At 46.6% G+C, this 20,648-nt stretch overlaps 1 long non-coding RNA gene across 5 annotated transcripts; it reads right to left on the reverse strand.

Annotated features, from left to right (window-relative positions):
- Nucleotides 1-980: 980 nt before the first annotated feature.
- LOC102553536 (uncharacterized) lies at nt 981-19,970 on the reverse strand. Of its 5 annotated transcripts, XR_015638821.1 has the most exons (6): nt 8,810-9,041; nt 7,820-7,970; nt 6,473-6,551; nt 4,878-4,949; nt 4,556-4,768; nt 981-1,495 (listed from the first exon to the last, which is right to left on the reverse strand). It is a non-coding gene; the product is annotated as an uncharacterized LOC102553536 (long non-coding RNA). The 5 variants fall into 5 exon arrangements; XR_015638824.1 differs by lacking the exon at nt 6,473-6,551; XR_015638820.1 differs by lacking the exons at nt 4,878-4,949; nt 6,473-6,551; nt 8,810-9,041 and adding an exon at nt 19,461-19,568.
- Nucleotides 19,971-20,648: the final 678 nt, after the last annotated feature.

Below are 20,648 nucleotides of genomic sequence, written 5' to 3' on the forward strand. Positions count from 1 at the left end.
GACTTTCCCTGAAGTGCTGAAAAGAGCAGGGAGGTAAACAGTGCAAATCCATCTATCTGATTTCTGTTATTGCAACAAAATATCCGATCTCTCTCTCTCTCTCTCTCTCTCTCTCTCTCTCTCTCTCTCTCCCTCTCTCTCTCTCTGAGTCTGTGAGCTCACATGTCAATCAGCCCTGAAAGAAAATATTTTTAAAGAAAAAATATAAAATTCAGAGAGAGAGAGAGAGAGAGAGAGAGAGAGAGTGTTTCATGGTGAGCAGCCTCCTAGGACAGAAGTGTATGCTCAAGCACTCAGGCTGGGTCCAGTAACCCACATTTGTCAACCCAGCTCTCAGGAATCTGAGGCAGGAGGATCACCAGAATTCCATGCCAGCCTGGTAGAGCACCTAGAAGAATAACAGAGTGAACCTATAGGCATGTAAGTAAGGAATACTGTGAAGGGGCTGGAGAGGTGGCCCAGTGGTCAGAAGCTCTTCCTTCCCTGTTGTAGAGGACCTGGGTGCATTCCTAGCCTCCATACCAGGCAATCCACAACTGCATATAACTGAAGCTCTGACAGACTCAAGACACGCTTCAGGCCTCTGGAGGTACCAACGTGTGCTGGTGTACATACATCTAGGCATACAAACATACACATAAATAAAATTTCTTCAAGTGTAACGGAGTACTTTTTATAACATCTGATAATAATAAAAGAAAACAGATACTTTAGTTTAAAAAGGCAAACATTAGTTCTTTTGTAAAACATCTAACAACAAGACAAAGGCAAGGCTGGAAAGACAGCTCAGTGGTTATGAGTACTGCTTTCCAGAGGCCTTTAGTTTCATTCTTAGCAGCCACAGGACAGCTCATTATCATCCGTGACTCCAACCCCAGAGAATCTGATTCCTTCTTCCAGCTCTGAAGACACAGGCGTGCACAAGGTACATGGATAAACATGCAGGCAAAACACCCATAAAATAAAAATAAGCCAGTATCTGAAATTTTACCAAAAATTATTTTTAATTGTGAAAATGTCTTCTTCATACAATGCATTCTGATCACTCTTTGCCCTTTCCCAACTCCTCCCAGATCCTCCCCACCCTTTCTCTCTCCCTCTTTAGAAGATAAACAGGCAAACAAACAAAAAATATAAGAGAGACATAATATAAGAAACACACAACAGCAAACAAAATCCATAAAGTCCACAAAATCAGAAACCATAGACAAGCAAAAGAGACCAGTAAGACAAAAAAATGGCAGAACAAAACACTCCAAGAGGGAAAGTCTTCTACCATTGATTCAACTGGTGTTGCCCATTTATTGCTGGGCATGGCTCAATATACGCATCGAGGCCATTGGAGAAAGGTAATTGTTCACTTGTGAATGGCTATCAGTTGGAGATAGCTTCTGGTTAGAGATGCTCACTTCTGCTGCTTACTATCTGGTACAGACCCTTGCAGGCAGGCCCTGGGTATGCTGCCACAATCCGTGAGCTCACATGTCAACCAGCCCTGAAAGAAAAAAATTTTAAAGAAAAAAAGATATAAAATTCAGAATGAGATTGTTCTAGGGAGAGGAAGTATAATGGAATTTGGCCATAGCTAGGCACATGGATTTTAAAATAAGCTTAGATTAAAAATTCTAAATGCACACACTGGCACACAAGCACATATAAAGCTGGACAAGATGGTACATGTCTATAATCCCAGTGCTCCCAAGGGGCAATAGGAGGTGGAGACAGGAATGCCTGGAGGCTAGAGAGCCACTTACTCTGGTATATGACCTGGTAAACAAGAATCTCCAAGTGGAAGGTTAGGGCTGACACCCAAAGTTATTCTCTGACCTCCATACATGCTCTGTGGCAGGCCTGGGGACCCCCACTCACTCACAAGAACAGGAGTGATTATTCCTGCTTGCACAGGCAAATACACACACACACACACACACACACACACACACACACACACATTTAAAAAGGAAAGGAAAAATGGGACTGACCCATCTGTAAGCTAACACTCCATCGTGATCAGATCAGGCTAATCCAGAAATGTAAAGATGACCTTTTTTTAAAAAACATTTTTTAAAGCCCTATTAGAACTTGCCTTAGAGCAACAGTAGGGAAACTGTGTGGTACAGCAGCTGGTTCACTGCCTGAAGTCTGATCTTAGCAACTCCACAAGTCTGATATTTTGTTCTTCCTGTGCTCTGACATCCACAAGTTCTCAGGACAATAAGTTGCTCTAAACTTTAAGTGCTTTGTCGCCTACCATTCTTTTCAAACAGCAGTTGCTTGTGTTTCGTCTAGACCTGAAAGGCTGCCCCATTATGTCAAATATCACAAAGAAAGGAAAAATGCTGTTCATTAGAATTGTAGGATGCACCTAATTTTGGAGGCAGAGAACTGTGAAGTGTGCGATCTAGAAGACTGCATGCCTTCAACACAGCGGGTGTGTGTGCATGTTTGCACGCGTGGGTGCACATGTATGCGAGAGTGGACATGTATAGAGCCTGGAGGACGACCTTGGGTGTTGCTCCTCAGGCACTTTCTACCTTTGTGTTGTTTGTTCTGAGATGGTTGTCTCCCAGGTCTAGGGTTCACCGAGCAGGACAGAACAGCGAGCCGGTGAGCCCCAGGGATCTGCCAAGTGCAGACCACCATGCCTAGCTTTGCTTTTCTCTCCTTTTTCTTTGTTTCTTTTTAAGATGTGGGTTCTGAGGATTGAGCTAAGGTCCTCATGTTCATAAGGCCAGCACATTACTATCTTCCTAGCTCCATTAGTTACAAGTTTAATGATAATACTTTCCCACATGTGGAGAACAAAGGCTTGGGTGGGAAAAGGTAGTTATTTACATATACTATGTGGTTAGACAGAACAACTTAAATTTAGTTCAAGCCCCTGCTTCGGGAAACCATGCTCTACTTTTTCCTATAGGGTTGAACACTTCCCAGGGCATGAACATAAAGAAACAGGAACGGATGCATGGCTATTTTACATACGTCTCACTTACAAGCAAGTGGTCAGCATGCTGGGCACCCTGCCTTCCCAAGTTGTCAGGCAGGCGTATAACGACCGTCTTGTCATCTTTCTCTGCCAGCTGCTGGCACCTCAGTATTTCCCAGAAGACCCCAATTTCTCACAGCCCCAAGTCTTGTACACTTTTTCCAGATGGTGATGTGTTTTTAACAAGGTTCCAGCTCCTGATCTGGCCCATGGGACTGCATTTTAGAAGCCTGGTATTACATCCTGCTTTCCCAGCCTCTCAGATATGCCAGAGGCCCAGTGTGTTGACTAAGCCCACCTTTATGTGCCTTTTTATGCATTCCAAGGGGGTTTCTGCTTTTTAAATAGTGGATGTACAGCCCTATTTACCAGCGAGTATAAGCCCAGTGTTTGGCTCAAGCACAAACTGAACTTCTGATAGTAGCATTTGCCAGCCTATAGATCTCTTTTTTAAAATTATCTTTTTAAAAACTATTGGGCTGAAGAGATGACTCAGAGGTTAAGAGCATTGACTGTTCTCCCAGAGGTCCTGTGTTCAATTCTCAGCAACCACATGGTGGCTCTCAACCATCTGTAATGGGATCTGATACCCTCTTCTGGTGTGTCTGAGGACAGTTCCAGTGAACTCATATAAATTAAATATATATATATATGTATAAAAGATTTGTTTATTTATTTTATGTATATGAGTACACTGTAGTTGTCTTCAGACACACCAGAAGAGGGCACTGGATCCCATTACAGATGGTTGTGAGCCACCATGTGGTTGCTGGGAATTGAACTCAGGACCTCTGGAAGAGCAGTCAGTGCTCTTAACCACTGAACCATCTCTCCAGACCTCAGCCTGCAGAAGTTTAAATGATGACAAAAGGTTTGTAGTGACTCCAGCTCAAGAACTGGCATATTTTAATTGATTGCTTTGTTTCACATTAGCATTATTACTTTATTCACCTTTCTGTCTTATGTTCATAAATTTATGCTCTTAGGGATTTTTGAAGAATAATGTATTTGTCTGGTCTTTGTTCCTGCTTTCTGAGAGGGAGCCTGTAAGGCTTTGGAACCTCTCAGGAGAATCTGTGCTGGTTATGCCAGAAAGGCTGACTGTCTGATTACAAGGTTGGGCTTTGAACCAAGTGTCCTCAGCTTGACGTTTTGACCTCCAGAGTCCAGGGAAGGGAAGTTCAGTGTCAGCCAAAGGCCCCTGTATTGGGCATGGGCTCAGCCATGACGCTACAGCAGTGGAGCCTTTGCTCAACAGGGCATAGTGGAAAGATATGAGGTCACTAGGAGGCATGCCTTTGGGGGTGCTGGGACTAGACTCCTCCTCTGTCTCTTGGAACCTCATGGAGGTTCCTCAGCCATGCTCTGTCACCAAGATGAGACACCTCCCCACAGGCCCAAAGGCAATGGGGCCATCCAATCATGGACTAAAACCTCTTCTCATCATAAATTGATCTGTTATTGTAATGACAAGTGAACTACCACAAAGTACATGGTGGTAGGGGTCTTAATTCCCTGTGCCCGTCTACCAAAATCCCTGTAAAATCTCTGAATGCTAAGGCTCCTCACCTGAGCTTCGGAGTTGGAGAGCACTCCAGTGTCCTGGGGTTATGTGGCCTTCCTTCCTGAGAGGGGCTGCCCTGGCATGTGTCCATTTTTAGAACTGCAGTAGCATATGTAGTTCCCTCGGAGCTCCTCTTAGTCATTCTGGCGAATTTTCAAACCTGAGTGGAGGGTCTGAGAGGCCCCGAACTTGCAGCCAAGCTGATCAGAGTCCTAATACTGATGCCAGGGTTCAATCACAGCATTTAAAAACACAGAAAAGCTTAACTTTATCAGACCCATAGACAGTAATGAAATAGGCACATAAAAATAGATATCATTTTCTCACAGCTTGCGTGTCCAACTGCTGTATAGCTGTACTCGTTTCCTGATTGCATTGTGGGGCTGGATTTCTCTGTACCTTTGGAAAAAAATTTCAATTTCTATTTATATATTTTTTTAAAAAAAGATTTATGCATTCTTTTTTATATGTATGCATGTGTGTGCCTGATTGTATGCATGTGCATCACGTGTGTGCGGCGGATGCCTGGGATCACAGGCAGTGATGAACCGCGTGCGATGTGTCCTGGGGTCCAATGATGGGCCCATAGGAAACACAAGAGGACCTATGGGTCTTCCTCCCGGTTGGTCAACAACTGCTGAGCTATCTCTCCACCCCTTATTTACAGCTTTAACTGGAGATTCCTCAAAGGTGTGCTTTCAGGAACTGACTACAGAAGTGGCAGCCCAGCATCTGGGCTAGAGGTCTACCTAAGCCAAATCCATCCAGGGTACCCAGAGGTACAAAGGGTACCAAGAGGGGACAAACCCATTAGGTCTGCCTAATGGGTTGGAAAGGGACCACCTGGGTCTTCCTGCAGGGCTGGGGTTGGGGGACTTAAGTCTGCCTGCAGGACTGGGGGGAACCTAAGTCTGGCTTCAGGGCTGGGGGGAGCCTAAGTCTGCCTATAGGGCTGGGGGGGCCTAAGTCTGCCTGCAGGGCTAGGGGGCCGCCTAGGTCTGCCTGCAGGGCTTGCGGGGGTGCCTGGTCTGCTTATAGGGCTGGGGGGGCGCCTAGGGGGTGGCGCCTAAGTCTGCCTGCAGGGCTGGGGGTGGGGCGCCTAGGTCTGCCTGTAGGGCTGGGGAGTGGTGTCTAGGTCTGCCTGTAGGGCTGGGGAGTGGTGTCTAGGTCTGCCTGTAGGGCTGAGGGGGCGCCTAGGTCTGCTTGTAGGGCTGGGGGTGGCACCTAAGTCTGCCTGCAGGGCTAGGAGGGCAAGCAGGGTGCCACAGCACTTGAAAACCTTCTTCTGCCTCTAGCCCCCTGCCTTTTGAACAGGGAGGTGGGCTGCTGGTGGAATCTGAGTTGGAAACATCTAAATAGGGGATCTTTGCAGCCAGCACTGAAGTGGAGGAAGGCTGCTTGGCTGTGCTGTCCGAGGTAAGGGGGCCTCACTCCAAGCTCTGCTTCTGCAATGTGGGCCAGTGCTCTGAAACATCTGAGAAGTGAAGAGTAGAACATCTCCACTGCAAAAAGTTCAGCACTAAAGAGCCCAACTGAATTAATAACCGTTTACCCTCACCATCAGCACATCCATGAAGAAGGAGAGGGAAGAACCAATTGATTCTTTAAACCTCACTTCGACTGTTATTAATGTTTGAAAGGTTTGCAAAGTGGTTTTCAATATTTCATCACCCATTTGTGTGAACATGTTTTCTCTTTGATGGGCCTCACCCTGAGCAGAGCTAGAGAAAGGAACTATAGAAATGGTAGCTCCAGAGGGGCCAACCTCTCAGGGCAGCCAGAAACATGCTCACAGATCTACCCCAAAGCTTATAGGTGGTCTGCATTAAATTCTTCCCAGGAACTTTCTAGTTTGATCTTCATTTTGGGGTTTTGCTTTGTTTTGAGACAGAGTCACCCTATAGTCCAGACCTCTAACTCACCACAATCCTCCTGCCTCAGTCTTCCAAGTGCTGGGATTATAGGTGTTAGCCACAACGTCTCTCTGGCATCTTATTGTGCCTAAATTACATGACACAATGTAAAGATCATGTAACACTGCTTGCTAAACCACATGTCCGTCACAGGCCACAACACAGTTACTTTTTAAAAAATAAAAAATGACCAGCCATGTGACAGAGGACTCATTATAAGATTATAGTGTAATGAGAAAGGCCCCATTGTTGTAGCCCTTAGAACACGATGGCAAAGTGCATGTAGCGAGGACGGTGCACACACTCACCAAGCTGCCCACCACAAGCAGTGCCCAGAACTGTGCGTAGTACCTGCTGTTTGACACAGCTGTTGATGACTGTAAGTGGTTTGTGTGTTTGCTGTACAAACCTTTTACTGTGTTTCAGAGTGCTCACCTTCTGCCTCTGAAAAATAAAGCTTACTGTAGACAGGAGATGGCAACAGTGCCAGACATCTTTTGCCAGCGTCTGGATTGCATTGAGAATCTCCATTGAGTAACCCAACCAATCCACTTGAGACACTGGTCCAGGCAGACTTCCCTCTGCGACTTTTGCAAGGAGTATTTAGAAGAAGGGCCTATGTTTGCTGGGGTTGCTATACTGTCAGTCATAGAACTAGGAATTGCTATCTGTCATCTCTTGTAGCAGCAGGAGTCTGACATGGAGGTCAAATAGGTAAGCGGGACAGGGGTGTGTGTCTTAGTTAGGGTTTTACTGCTATGAGCAGGCACCATGTCCAAGGAAAGTCTTATAAGGTCAACATGTGATTGGGGCTGGTTTATAGGTTCATTGTCATCAAGGCAGGAGCATGGCAGCATCCAGGCAGACCTGGTGCAGAAGGAGCTGAGAGTTCTACATCTCCATCCAAAGGCTGATAGGGGAAGACTGGCTTCCAGAGAGCTAGGGTCAGGGTCAATGCCCACAATGACACAGAGGTCGGAGGCCAGTGGTCACTCACACTCTTGCTCTGGGTCACAGCCACCTAAGCTGGCACTATTGGATTTTCCTGCCTGTTTGAACCAATGAATAATTTCTTGTTGAAAGTGGTCTCAGGGCTGAAGAGATGCTCAGAGGTTAAAAGCACTGGCTGCTCTTCCAGAGGGCTTGGGTTTCTTTCCAAGCGCATACAGGGTGGCTCACAATCATTTATAACTCCAGTCGCATGGGGTCCCATGCACATTTTTGGCTTCCAAGGGACACACCTGGTGCACAGACATACATGCAGACACAAATATCCATACGATACCCATAAAATGGAATCTTTTTTTAAAAAGAGAGAAAGAAAAAATGATCTAAAGTGTGCTTTCCGGTACTCACATAAGACTTTCTGAAGCTCTTGAGATATTAGCACATGAAACTTGGTTCTTGAGCTTTGGTTTCTGAATTTTGTCTGTAAACGTGATGGTTTCTGTTGATTGCCAACCTGACAGGATCTGAAATCACCCAGGAAACACACCTCCAGGCATACCTGTGAGGGAGGGATTATCTAGATTAGGTGAGCCTCTGGTTTTGTGGGAAATTGTGCTGACTGGGTTAAATGAGATGGGAAGACACAACCTAGCAGTGGGCAGCACCATTCCCTAGGTCACCCCAAAAGGAGAAGACTGACTGAGCGGCAGAGGTGTTCTCTGCAGTATAACTGTGGGCACACTGTGACCCGCTCTCTCATACTCCTGTGGCCAGGATTTCCCAGTCATGATGAACTGTACCCAAGAACTGGAACCCAAAAATAAACCCTTCCTCCCTTAGGTTGTGTTTGTCAGAATAAGGCAACCAAGACACCACACATGTAGCTACATAGTCGATTGGTGTTTAAAACTCTTTAAAGGGCAAAAAGTGTGAGGGCTTAAATTGGAAATGTGTATCCCATCCCAGGCTTCTGCTCAGCAGTCTGATCACTGATTGGTGACATTACTTTGGAAGTTCTGAAAACTTAGTGAGGAGAGCACTTTGGGGTGGGACCCTGGGGTACATTATTTCTGACTACCTCCCGCCTTGCTTTCTTGTCTACTGTAACGTGAACAGCGTCCACTGCAAACTCCTGCAGTCACAAACTGAAAAAGAGAAACCCCTGAAACCGTGAGCCCCAACTAATCTTTCTTCCTGTAAATTGTGCATGACTGGAAATTTGACCACATCGAGGCAAGAGCTAACAGAAGTTAGAAAGGTGGGGTGTGGGGTAGGAGGGGGAGTTCAGGGATAGGGGTGGGGTGGGGTGGGGTGGGGTGGTGTTGAAGCTATGCCTTAAGGTGAGATTAAGGACGGTTTAGGTAGATGGCTACTTAATAAAATCAGGAAACCTCTCACTGGTAGAGGTGATGTGGGAGATTGGTCCACAGGTCGCTAGCACAAACTCCAGGAGGGACAGCTTTTCTCTGTCAACAACTGGATGGTAGGTTCTGATCTGGAAGCTTTCTCCTTACGCAGATTCAGGCCAGTTCAGCTGTTGAATTTCTGACAATCCCACCCTGCTTAGTACTTCTGCAAACTGCCTGTCTTCTCGGGTTGCTGCCGTCTGTTGCTGAGGATCTGGACCGGCACCATACGAAGTGGCTGTTTCTAGGGAAACCAACGGTGGATTTTGCCAGCATGTCAACAGGCTTTGTGAACTGACAAAGGCTCGAGGGACAGAGAGCCAAGGAAGAGCCACTGGGCTGGAGTAGTGAGATCCGGGAGGGGCTGCCTGCCAGGCCATGCTGAGGAGGAGAAATCAGCAAGGCTGACTGTGAAAGAAGAGCGAAGCTGAAAGTAGGCTACTGCAACTTGGCAGATCCGGAAAAAACAACGGGGCAGAATCCTAATTGCAGAAGCCTGGGAAGTTGGGTGGATGATGAGAACGGACAAGCTCAGAGGGTGCTGTAAACCGTGGGAAGGAAAAGGATGGAGGGCCGGTCTTCTGGAAGAAGGAACGTCTTCCCTTCCATCTCTCCTCCTTTCCCTTCCTCCCCTCCTAAGTCGATACTTTGAAGATAAAGAGACCACTGAGCTGAGAAACCTGAAGTTAAAAGGAAGAGAGTGGGTGATTGACAAGGCCAAGTTCAAGGGGAGGGCCCGGATGCAGGATCCGGAGCAGAGGCGGGGAGATCTCTGCCAAGAGGAGGGACATCTTTTGTGACAACTCAGTTGTTGTGGCAGGTGTGGGTAGGTGGGACGGGGGAAGCTGGGGACCTGGTTCCTGGGGAGCGGGAGGCAGGCCACCTGATGAAGGTGAGCACAGAGGGCGGGTGAGATGGCACAGAGAAGGACCCTAGGAAGACCCAGGCTGATTGGAGAGTGGTCCGGGCCCTTTGCAAACGGAGAAAGCTAGTCAAAGGAGCTGGGACGGGAAGTCACTGCTGTCTGCAGTTTAAGTCAGAGGCCAGGGCAGTTTGGCACAGTGCCAAACGGGTGCACAGTAGAAATGAGGCTCCGAGAGCTTGCCTGATCTTCCTACTGCATTAACATAAGCCTCAGCACAGTGCCCTGGGTTGCAATGATGCTTCAGGAGCTGGCCCCGCCCCCATTTCCTGTTGGATTGGCTTTGGCTCTCAGATCTTTGGCTTGGCCACAGCTAACTCGGCCTCTAAAGATCAAGTAAAAGCAATCGCTCTTCGCCCTTAGCGTTGCTTTTCAAAGCTTCAGTTCACGGTCAACCATGGTCTGACAATATCAAATGGGACATTTCAGACATAATTCATACGCTGTCATTAAACTTCGTTACAACATATTGTTATGATTCTCTTATATTATAATTATGCAATCAAGAGTTGGGATTTCCTGAAGCTAAATCTCAAGGCCTTGTCACAGGTTCCATCTCTAAGCTCTGTGCTGGGGCCAAATTCAAACCATTTCCCTAGAACGGGAAAGAAGATGCAGGGTCGGTCAGCAAGGGGATAATGTGAGCTACCAGCATTGGAACAAGGGGTGTCTAGGTTCTTGGTGTGCGTGGGAGGACTTAGGGTGCTACACAGAGTTTGAAAAGGCCCTATAAAGACCTAGAAGAAGGAATGCTTAAATATTCCTACAGGACTCTGATAAGGACCTTGTGAGTAGATGGCACGAACACATGGTTGAGTTAATCGGTAATCGGCACATTTTTTTGAGACCTCTGAATTTTTATTTCTGAAAGCAATTAGTAACCTGCCGGGTGTGTGAGTGGAGGAAGTAGGAACTATAGTAGAAATAAACCCACTGCCCTTAGAAGGCCTAGCTGGAAGGGGAGTTCCAACAGGGGTTCCCAAACCTGTATAGAGCAGAGCAGACACTGTCTGCATCTTCCCACACAGGTAAAAGGACCCCAAAGGCGGGTAGTGTGGCTTGGAAAGATCACTTAAGGTGGCCCAGGCCCGAGCAGGGGCCTTGTACGGAGACTGAGTCCAGAGCATTCTTGGATCCAGTGTGTTCGTATTAATCACATACAGCAGAGTGGTTTTTGAAAGGAACTCTGTGGGAGCTGGCACGTGATCTGCCCCAAATCCACTGAGTTTTAATTTTATGTTGCTCCCTTCTGATGTCCTTAATAATCAGTCCCTTGGTTCCCGATTTGTCTCTGCCACCAGCCTCAGCTTTTGTTGTGGAAAACCCCAGTTATCTCTGCAAACCTGCATTTGAGTCGGAGGGAGCCCCAAGCCTGGAGCGACAGGCCAGCAGAGTCTCCAGGAGGCAGGTGGACCAGCATCTGAGGACACACCCTCTGAGTGCAGAGATGGAGTCAATTATGAGTCGAAGTAACAAAACGCAACCTGTTGACTTACATTCCTTAAGCCAGCGTTTGCATGCATTCTGAAAGGCAGCCTTTTCTTATGTCTGCCTTCTGTTTACAATCGCCTTCAAACCAACAAGTCCAAAGCAGCTTCCCAGCCCTGTTTGTGTTCTGAGGGCTGCCCAGTTCTAGAATCACAAACCAAAGCCATTGAGATCCACACAGCTAGAATGGTTGTAATTTTGTCCTTTAAAAGTTTGTATCTGGGGTTGGGGATTTAGCTCAGCGGTAGAGCGCTTGCCTAGAAAGCGCAAGGCCCTGGGTTCGGTCCCCAGCTCCGAAAAAAAGAAAAAAAAAGTTTGTATCTGTCAGCAACCTGTGGGTGTAAGCAAACGTTCCCCAGTTGAGTACTCCATATATACAACCACATTCCAATTCCCTCTTCGTACATGATTTTGAGACTCACCCAGGTGAGCAAGACAAATCCAGTCTACGCTTTGACCTCAGTCACAGTCCAATGCAGGATATATTATGTATCAACCCCCTTGAATTGTGAGGATGCTTTAACCCTTCCTTAGCTGCTGTGCACCTTTGGATTGGGAAGCTCAATCTGTGATTGAGAGTTGGTATTAGCAATTGGGGTGTGAGAACTTGTGTTTGTACCAAGGCTATAAGTTCTAAGGGAGTAATGAACACTTGGTGAGTGAAAGCTGGGGGAAAAGAATCAATGTACTGTGATTTATTGTTATTCTGTGAATTCCAACATGGTCGAAAGATACAGATGTATCGATGTTGCTAGCAGCTCACTCGTTACAGTTTTTCTGGGGGTCTTATTTGAAACAAATACAACTCTGCAGGCACATTACCAGTCATCTAAAGGGGCAGCGTCTCTCTTTTCCATTCCCTACAAGCACAAGAGATTGCCTCTAAAAGTACTTGCCTCTAAGCTAATATATTGGATGTGCACGAGTGCCTTCCAAAATCATTTGCAGGAGTCAGAATAAATGAATCAGCGAGTACATAAGTAGATGATCATAGCAAGAATATATGGAGTAAGATAAGCTCATCAAATAGATTATGTCCATTAGCGAGCTCTACACTGACACTAATTCATACAGGGCATGTTTCCCTTTCATACATAATGTGCTTTACAGTTTCTTAACATCGACTTTTTCCAGGGGAGAACCAGACTCAGCCCTCTACTCGCTGACCAATGCAAAGAGCAGTGATCAAAATCAAATATTGTCATGCCTCCTTTTCCTGATCAGAATATTAATATACAGTTCAAAAGGACAATCTATTAGCTTGCTAATATTCAGTGGTTAGAGGCAGGGGCAAGAGCTGATGTAAGTCTGACATAATGCAAACAATCCACTTGTCAGTGGATCCCCTTTTAGAAAAAAGATTAGACTTGTGAATGCCTTAATCTGCCTGCTAAAAGATTGTATGTAAATCATATGTAAATGATCCCCTCTGCTGACAGTGACTAACAGCGTTTATTGTATCCCACATGCTCAGCTAAGAATTGTGGGGAGTGATTGGCCCTTTAGTGGTATTTTGGGATCTAAGTCTCTCAATGGCTTTGAATGAATAGGACTTTTAAGAACCTTTTGTGTTCTGTGTTGGAGTCTTTTCCCACTTCATTTTAATCACAACTTCACTTCATTATAAATGTAATTTCTCTTTGTTGTTAAGAAAGCTACATGCCCTAAAATGTAGGAGGTATTTTAGTGCCTTTCTCCCGTGATCTACTTAGCCTCTGTTTATACACAAATTGATTTAACTATATTTAATGACCTGACAGATTAAAATAGATTCTTATAAAACATGTTTAAAGAAAATAATGAGTAAAATTAACGTTTTTTCCCTTGGCTGCTCTAATTTTACTCATGGCTATCACTGCCATTTTCTGGCTTATTGAACAACGAAGAAGAACTAAATGAACTTAAAAACTCTACTTAAATCAGTTTCAGATGGATGGATTTTCCTACCTTCCAAAGGCCAATCTCTTTTGGTACGGTTTCATGTCATGCATTTTCAAAGCATACTGGGAGTGGGCAGATGGCCTAGCTGGAGAGCAGAAACAGGAGGTCAGTGGGCCTGCAGGTACTGGCCTCTTGTTTTAAACTATCAGCTCCATGTGCTCATTTGTCTAACTGCCCAAATCGTGTTATAAGATTTAAGATACAAGAGGGCCTTCCAGCTGAGTGGGGCACACCTATAACCCCAGTGGATGTAGAAGCTACACAGAGATATCCTCCCCGCCTCCCAAAAGAAAGAAAAAGAATGAAAGAAAAGAAAAGAGAAAGCAGAAAAAAAAAAATCCAGGACTAGTGTCTTAGTTAGGGTTTTACTACTGTGAACAGACACCATGACCAAGGCAAGTCTTATAAAGGACAACATTTAATTAGGGCTGGCTTACAGGTTCAGAGTTTCAGCCCATTATCATCAAGGCAGGAACATGGCAGCATTCAGGCAGGCACAGTGCAGGAGGAGCTAGGAGTTCTACTTCTTGATCTGGAGGCTGCTATTAGAATACTGACTTTCAGGCAGCTAGGGTGAGGGTCTTAAAGCCCACGCCCACAGTGACACACCCACTCCAACAAGGCCACACCCACTCCAACAAGGCCACACCCACTCCAACAAGGCCACACCCACTCCAACAAGGCCACACCCACTCCAACAAGGCCACACCCACTCCAACAAGGCCACACCCACTCCAACAAGGCCACACCCACTCCAACAAGGCCACACCCACTCCAACAAGGCCACACCCACTCCAACAAGGCCACACCTCCTAGTGCCACTCCCTGGGTGGAGTATATTCAAACCATCACTACTAGGAATATAGCTCAGTGGTAAACTGCTTTTCTAGTGTACCCATGCCCCTGAGTTCCCTCCCAGAACTGCAAACAGACAGACACAAAGACAGTCAACCACTAAGCAAATGGAAAATGATCTCAGAACTCACTCACTTGATAAAAACTAGCATCCCTGCCCCCATCCCACACATTTTGTCCTTCAGGAGACTTTTCACAGGGTGGCCTCCCAGAATCTCTTTCCCCATTAATAAAATTATACTGTTTATCCATGAGCATATACATTTGAGATGCAGATGAAACTCAAAGACACACTAGATTTAGTTGGAGGCTTTCTACCTCAGCTCTATCACCATCTTGAGGTGAGGATCCCTTGCCCTGAGGGTCTGTCCTGGCCACTCTGGGATGTTCAGCAGCTTCCTTGGCCTCTGTCAATTAGTACCGCTGTAAGACATCCCCAAGTCTCCCTTGAGGGGTTGGAGGCAAAATCACTGAAGTTGATGACCACTGTCTTGGTTTCTCTTATCTGAGAAAAACAGAGGTGATTTTGTGATCCGAGGAGGGAAGAGGAGTATGCATTCAAGTAGCAGGGGAGCCAGCTTCTGAGAAAGACGTGTGGCCTTCTTCCCGAATGAAGCCGATCAGGCGGAGACTGGAAGCCCACACTCAGCTGGTCAAGACTGAGCAGGAGGAGAGCACCCCTCTGTGATGTCAGGTTCTGGGTCTCCACCATCGCACACTGAGGAAATATGCGTGTGTACCAGCCACTGTTCTACTACTGTGAGGAGATACCACGGTCAAGGCAACTTTTAAAAGAAAGCATTTACTTGTGGGATTGCTTACAGTTTCAGGAGGTGAGTCCACGGCCATCATGGAGGGAAGGATGGTGGCAGTCATGGCATTGGCTGGAGCAGAAGCTGAGAGTTTATATCTGATCCATGAGCAGGAGGCACAGAAAGATTGAGACTGGGTCTGGCATAGGCTTTTGAAACCTCAAACTTCATTCCTAGTGACACACCTCCTCTAAAAGGCCACACCTCCTAATCTTCCTAAATTGTTCCACTAACTAGAGACTAAGCATTTGACTGTATGAGCTGTATTCAGCCCACTATGGGAACTATTCTTATTCAAATCACTAGAGCCTGCTTTATAGAAGGTAAAACTGAAGCCCAGATAGAATAGGTAACCTGCCCGTTGTCCAACACACAGACTCAGAGCATTGGTGGATAAAGCCTTTTACTATCACATCTAGAGGAGTTGCATGTGCCCTAGTATCCAGATGGGACCAGAGCCACATACACACCCACTTAGGTGGGGAAGGAGTCTGGTAGAGCGTTTTATTCTGCCAGGAAGCTAGGCTTCTTGTTTAATTGCTCCCAGGATGCCAAGGCTGCATGCTTTGGTTCACTTCCGATAGCAGATGGAAGCTGTTGACCCTACACTTCCAAAATCCCTGTTAAACTCTTCCCAAGGCATGATGGGGTAGAAATACCAGCCATCTGTTACAGACCAGAAGTATTATATATAGGGGACTGAACAGATCAGGCCCTAGAGGTCTAGAAATGAGAGGGACTGGGTACTTCTTACATGGGGGTCTTATCTTTTGATACTTTGAGGAAAGTACCAGAGATGTGGTCAGAACAAACTGAAAGGCTTTAGGTCCAAGTTGACTATACATCCTCAGCTGAAGTTTGTGCAGGACACAAAGCTGAGGGTAGGGACTGGATATTTCTCAGGGCATCCAGTGAGATCTTTACATTTTCTATTGCAAGGAAAGCAGAAGACAAGATGTTGATTATGGTGAGGAAACCCTGGAAGAACTAAGGCGTCTAATGATAGAGTCCACTGCTTCTTCTCCATGTTGGGTGCTGTGAGTCTTTCCCAATGACTCCTCTTGAAACCCTGAGTAAAATATTCATGAACCCTCATCACCTGACCCATCTCATCTCTGCTACTGGATTCCCCAACAAGAGGTAACTTGAGAGGAAGGATGCTGTGACTCACAGACCTAGAGGGTGCTGTCTGTAATCAATGATGGGGAAGATGTGGTATTGGGAGTACATGGCAGGACTCCCCACCTCTAGCTAGCTGGCCAGGAAGCAGGGTGTTCCTGGAAGGCAGACTGTAACTTTCAGCGTCTATCCAAGTGAACCGCTTCCTCTCTTAATGCTGGGTAGGTGATTCCCTCTGCCAGCACCAAAGCTCAGGGAATTGAAGCATTTTTCCATATCTCAGAAAGACATTAGCCGCAGGGGTGGGCTCAGAGTCTACCTGGAGTGGACTGACAAGCAAGTGCTTCTACTCTATCTCAGTCCCCATGAAGGAAGAAGAGCCAGTCTGGACAGGCTGTCTGTCTGTCCTCAGGCTGTCTGTCTGTCCTCGGGGTTCTTCAATGGACATGGGCTGTCACGTGGAGGGGCACAATGAGGATCTGTAAAGTCTTCCTACCCTTCCACAGCCAGGCCCTAGGAGAAATGAGCTCTCTGGATCTTGTAAGGCTCCCCGGGATTCCTCTGGTGTCTGAGCAGGCACGTTATAGCCTAAGGTCTGTTCTCAGGAGGGTATGGGATTCTTCAGAAGAGACAAAGCCATGGCACATGACTGCTGTATCTATCACTTCAGATAAAATCTCCTTGGGAGCTCCTGAGCGAAGCTTCATGATACACTCTGTCCATGGCTTTCCTGCTATGCTTGTGCTGAACAGGGTCTGAGAGACTCTCCTTAACTTACAGAGGGGCTCTGTCCCTCAAACCCGCTGCAGGTTGAACATATCACAAGTCAAAATTGCACTGAGTTTTCAAACCCTACACAACCTCCTAGCTCAGTAGCATAGCAGCTCCGTTCTTGTGGATGTGGGGCTGGCTGGGAGCCGTGGCCGCTGCCTGGCATCAAGACAGGATCAGACCACTCAGGAAAAGAACCACATTCAAAATTCCAAACACATGGGCCAAGTGGGTAAAGGTGCTTGCTGCCAACCAGATGGTCTGAGTTCAGTCCCTGGAACTCGCATGGTGGAAGAGAGAGCTGAACCCCAAATGCTGTCCTCTGACCTTCACGAGTGTATCATGAAATGCATGTGCCCACACACAGAGTAAATACGTAGAAACAGGGTTTTTAAGAATCGGTGTGATTGTGACTGAGCAAGTATTTCTTCCCACCAGCGTACAAAGAACCGTAGGTTGGACCTCAGTGAATTAGGGACCATTTGTATTTCTGTGTCAACCACTGGCACCAAGGAAAAGTCCATGGTAAAATATCATGATCTGAAGGGCCTGGAGGGGTGTCATCATTCTCAGCTACTAAAGTTCAAAACGTGTAAAGGGCTGTCTCCAATCTGGACTGGAGACTCAAGATCTGGGTTGGGAACAGAAAGTGACACCCATCCCTCACACCAGGCAGACCATGAGGCAGGAGAGGCAAGTTGAAGAGCCAAGAGCAAGCATCTGTGTGCCATCGAGGAGTATAACACACTGTAAGCACCTTCCCAGAGACTGGTGACTGCACTCTGAGAAGGGAGAATCAAAGTTTAATCAGCAACTCTTTGTACTGCAAGGAAAGAGAGAAGAGAGTCTTTCTGTTGGTGTGTGTGTGTGTGTGTGTGTGTGTGTGTGTGTGTGTGTGTAAACTGTAGATATTAGAAAACTCTATTACGAGCATTCTCCTCCTTGCGAGTGGAGATTATACCTTTATGGGTTTGTTTATGGGGACGTGCAGAGGTACATATTTATCAAGTTGGCTCTGCTTGCCCTCATCCTGAGAGTGAATAAAGTGTGGGTAAGCTACTATTCTCAAAAGAATATGTGCTTAATCACATTAGTCAGATAGGGTACCTCACATCTGTAATCTCAGGAGTCAGGAGTCTGAAGAGCGAAGATTGCTGCAAGTGTGAGGCCACAGTGGGTGATATGATGGCTCCAGGCCAGTCTAGGCTACTGAATGAGGCCTTGTCTCAAGATGATGATGATGGTGGTAGTAATGGTGGTGATGGTGATGATGATGATGAAAGAAAAACAAACAAGCAAAAAGCACCCCCGTGATGAGTGTGAGATCTAGAGAATTCGCTTTGGCCTTATGAGCTCTCTGCAAGACACAAACCACCATGCTGTAATCAGAGGTGCTAACCCCTGCTGTGCTCTTGTTTGGAGCCCCTGGCTGACTTAGGGTTCCTATTACTGCAGTGAAACACCAGGACCAGAAAGTGTTTGGGAAGGACAGTTATTTGGCTTGCACTTCCCTATCCCTGTTCTTCACAGAAGGGAATTAGGACAGGAACTCACACAGGGCAGGAACCTGGAGGTAGAGCTGATGCAGAGGCCATGGAATGGTGCTGCCTACTGGCTTGCTCAGCCTGCTTTCTTATAGAACCCAGGACCACAGCCCAGGGTTGGCCCCAACCACAGTGGTCAGGGCCCGCCCCCACCAATCATTAATTAAGAAAATGCTCTACCCATGGATATTTTGGAGGCATTTTCTTAATTGAGGGTTCCTCCTATCAGATGAGTTTAGCTTGTGTCAAGTTGACATCCAGCACAGCGATGATGTTCGTGGAGAACTGTGCTGCAGAGGGGAGGCTTCCCTCCAGAGTGTGTTCACACGAGGGTGGCTTACACAGGAGAGGTTGTGAACGAAGGGGCCTGTTGAGTTTGTAATATAGCAGGGAGCGCCGGAAGGTGCTAATATTCTTGCTGTAGAGCTGAAAATAAACAGGAGTGATTCCCTCACCCTCGAAGATTTCCCAGAGATCTGTTTTCCTGTTCCCAACGCTGGGAAATAATCCAGAACAGTGGAAATCAAAACCTGCATGCTCGGAACAAGTTTCCCTTCCTTAAAACTAGTTTCTTAAGCAGTGTCTTTAGTCCCAGCCCTGGGAGGCAGAGGCAGGTGGATCCTGAGTTTCCGGACAGTCAGGGCTACACGGAGAAACCCTAAACCCCATCTCAGAAAGCCACCAAACAAGCAAACCAAACCGACAACAAATCTATTCCTTTTCCCTTCCTCCCTTTCTTCCTCCCCGTGCTGTCTTCCCAACATCCCCACTTCTCCCAGGCCCCTACCCCTTCCTCTTCACTTCCTTTCCTCTCACTTCTTTTCTAATGTTTACTTTTTCCCTGGAATGGGGATCCATCTTCTTGTTTCCCTCCTTTGTGTGGTTGGGATCAAGTCTGTGGCCAGGCAAGCACTCCAACCCTGAGGCACCTTTGGATTATTTCCTAAAGTTCTTTATCCTACCTTGTTTCCAAGGAACCGCACTGGACTTTAGCAACATTTCAGCATGATGGGCAGTCATTTACCAAGACCGCTTGCAAAGCTGTCTGTGCACTGACTGTGCCCTTGGCAAAGCAGAAGGTGCTCAGAAAATCACTAATCAGGCAGGCAGGTGTTGGTCTACCAAATTCCTTATCACAAGCTTGGGGGTGGGCGGGTGGGGCAGGGAGCAGAGCCTGTGCTCTAGTCTTACCTCTGGAAAATGCACCGGTTCAGTCTCCTCCCTCTGCTTTTATGCCCTGAGGGTAGCATTGTGTAAGCTCAGCCCAGAGCAGCTGACGATTTTCACTAATTGTTTACAGTGCTCTGATTTTTACACTCTCTTAAAGGATCAGTGCGCATGCTGATTGCGGAAGGTAATATTTCCAGCACCAGTAACCATGGTAATGAATCATCCTCCTCAGAATGAGTGCCAGCTGCACGAGTGTCTCGCTAGTAGCACCCCGGTGTTCTGCTAATGAGTGGTTTCATTAGCTATGGAAGGAAGGACATTTCCACTTCCTCACATCTTCGTATGTCCTGCTAAAGGCTCCTCCTCAGGAGCAACATTTAAAAAAAAAATTAATCTCATTCGGCAAAAACTTGATCCCTAAAGGAAAGCATTCCTTGGTCCAGAAAGTGGAGCATGGGGGAGCACCCTCGATGCTTGCGTTGGCCCACGAGTCCTTATGGCTGCTTTCTCCGGAGAAGACACTCCATCAGCATTCTCCTTTGACGGTATTGGAGTTTAAATATTTTAAAGACTTATGCTGTGAATAATTTAAGATAAATAAAGCAAGCTTCTAAACTCCCTTTGAATTATGTAACGGGAGCTTTGAAGTGCGTTAGCATTCTGTCTTACCAGATTTGATTTTTTTTTTTTTTTTTTTTTTTTTTTTTGTGGGAAGGCTGAAGTGGGAATGTAAGTTACTGTTGTCCTTTCTCTGAGGAGGAGTCAAGTTTCAGAGCATCCGAGCGCCACAGAAATAGGAACCTGTAGTAATGGAAGCTGCTCCATTTGTGCAGGAGAAGACCCCACGCCACTGCCGTCAGGACCACAGGGAAGAAGGAAACTCGATGTCTAGAATCACGAAGGACATCGTCACATAGATATGCCCACAGGCAGGCTCAAGGAAGGTGCTTCTAGGCCAGCATGCCCTGTGCCTTCGGTCCCTTTAACCTTCCGAGGACTGTGATAGAGGCACTGTTTCCATCTCACAGGTGAGACGCCTGAGCCCCATAGGTTATGGAACTGATCCGAGGTTACTGGGTGGTAAATGGGCAGAAGCAGATCTCCCACCTGGAGAATCTGAGCAGAGCCTTCCCTATAACCCCACATGCCGTCATGGAAGAAAACTCAAAGGAGGACAAAGGGGTTTTGTTTTGTTTTGTTTTGTTGGAA

Source organism: Rattus norvegicus, chromosome 15, assembly GCF_021556685.1.
Source record: "Rattus norvegicus strain SHRSP/BbbUtx chromosome 15, alternate assembly SHRSP_T2T, whole genome shotgun sequence".
Lineage (NCBI taxonomy): Eukaryota > Metazoa > Chordata > Mammalia > Rodentia > Muridae > Rattus > Rattus norvegicus.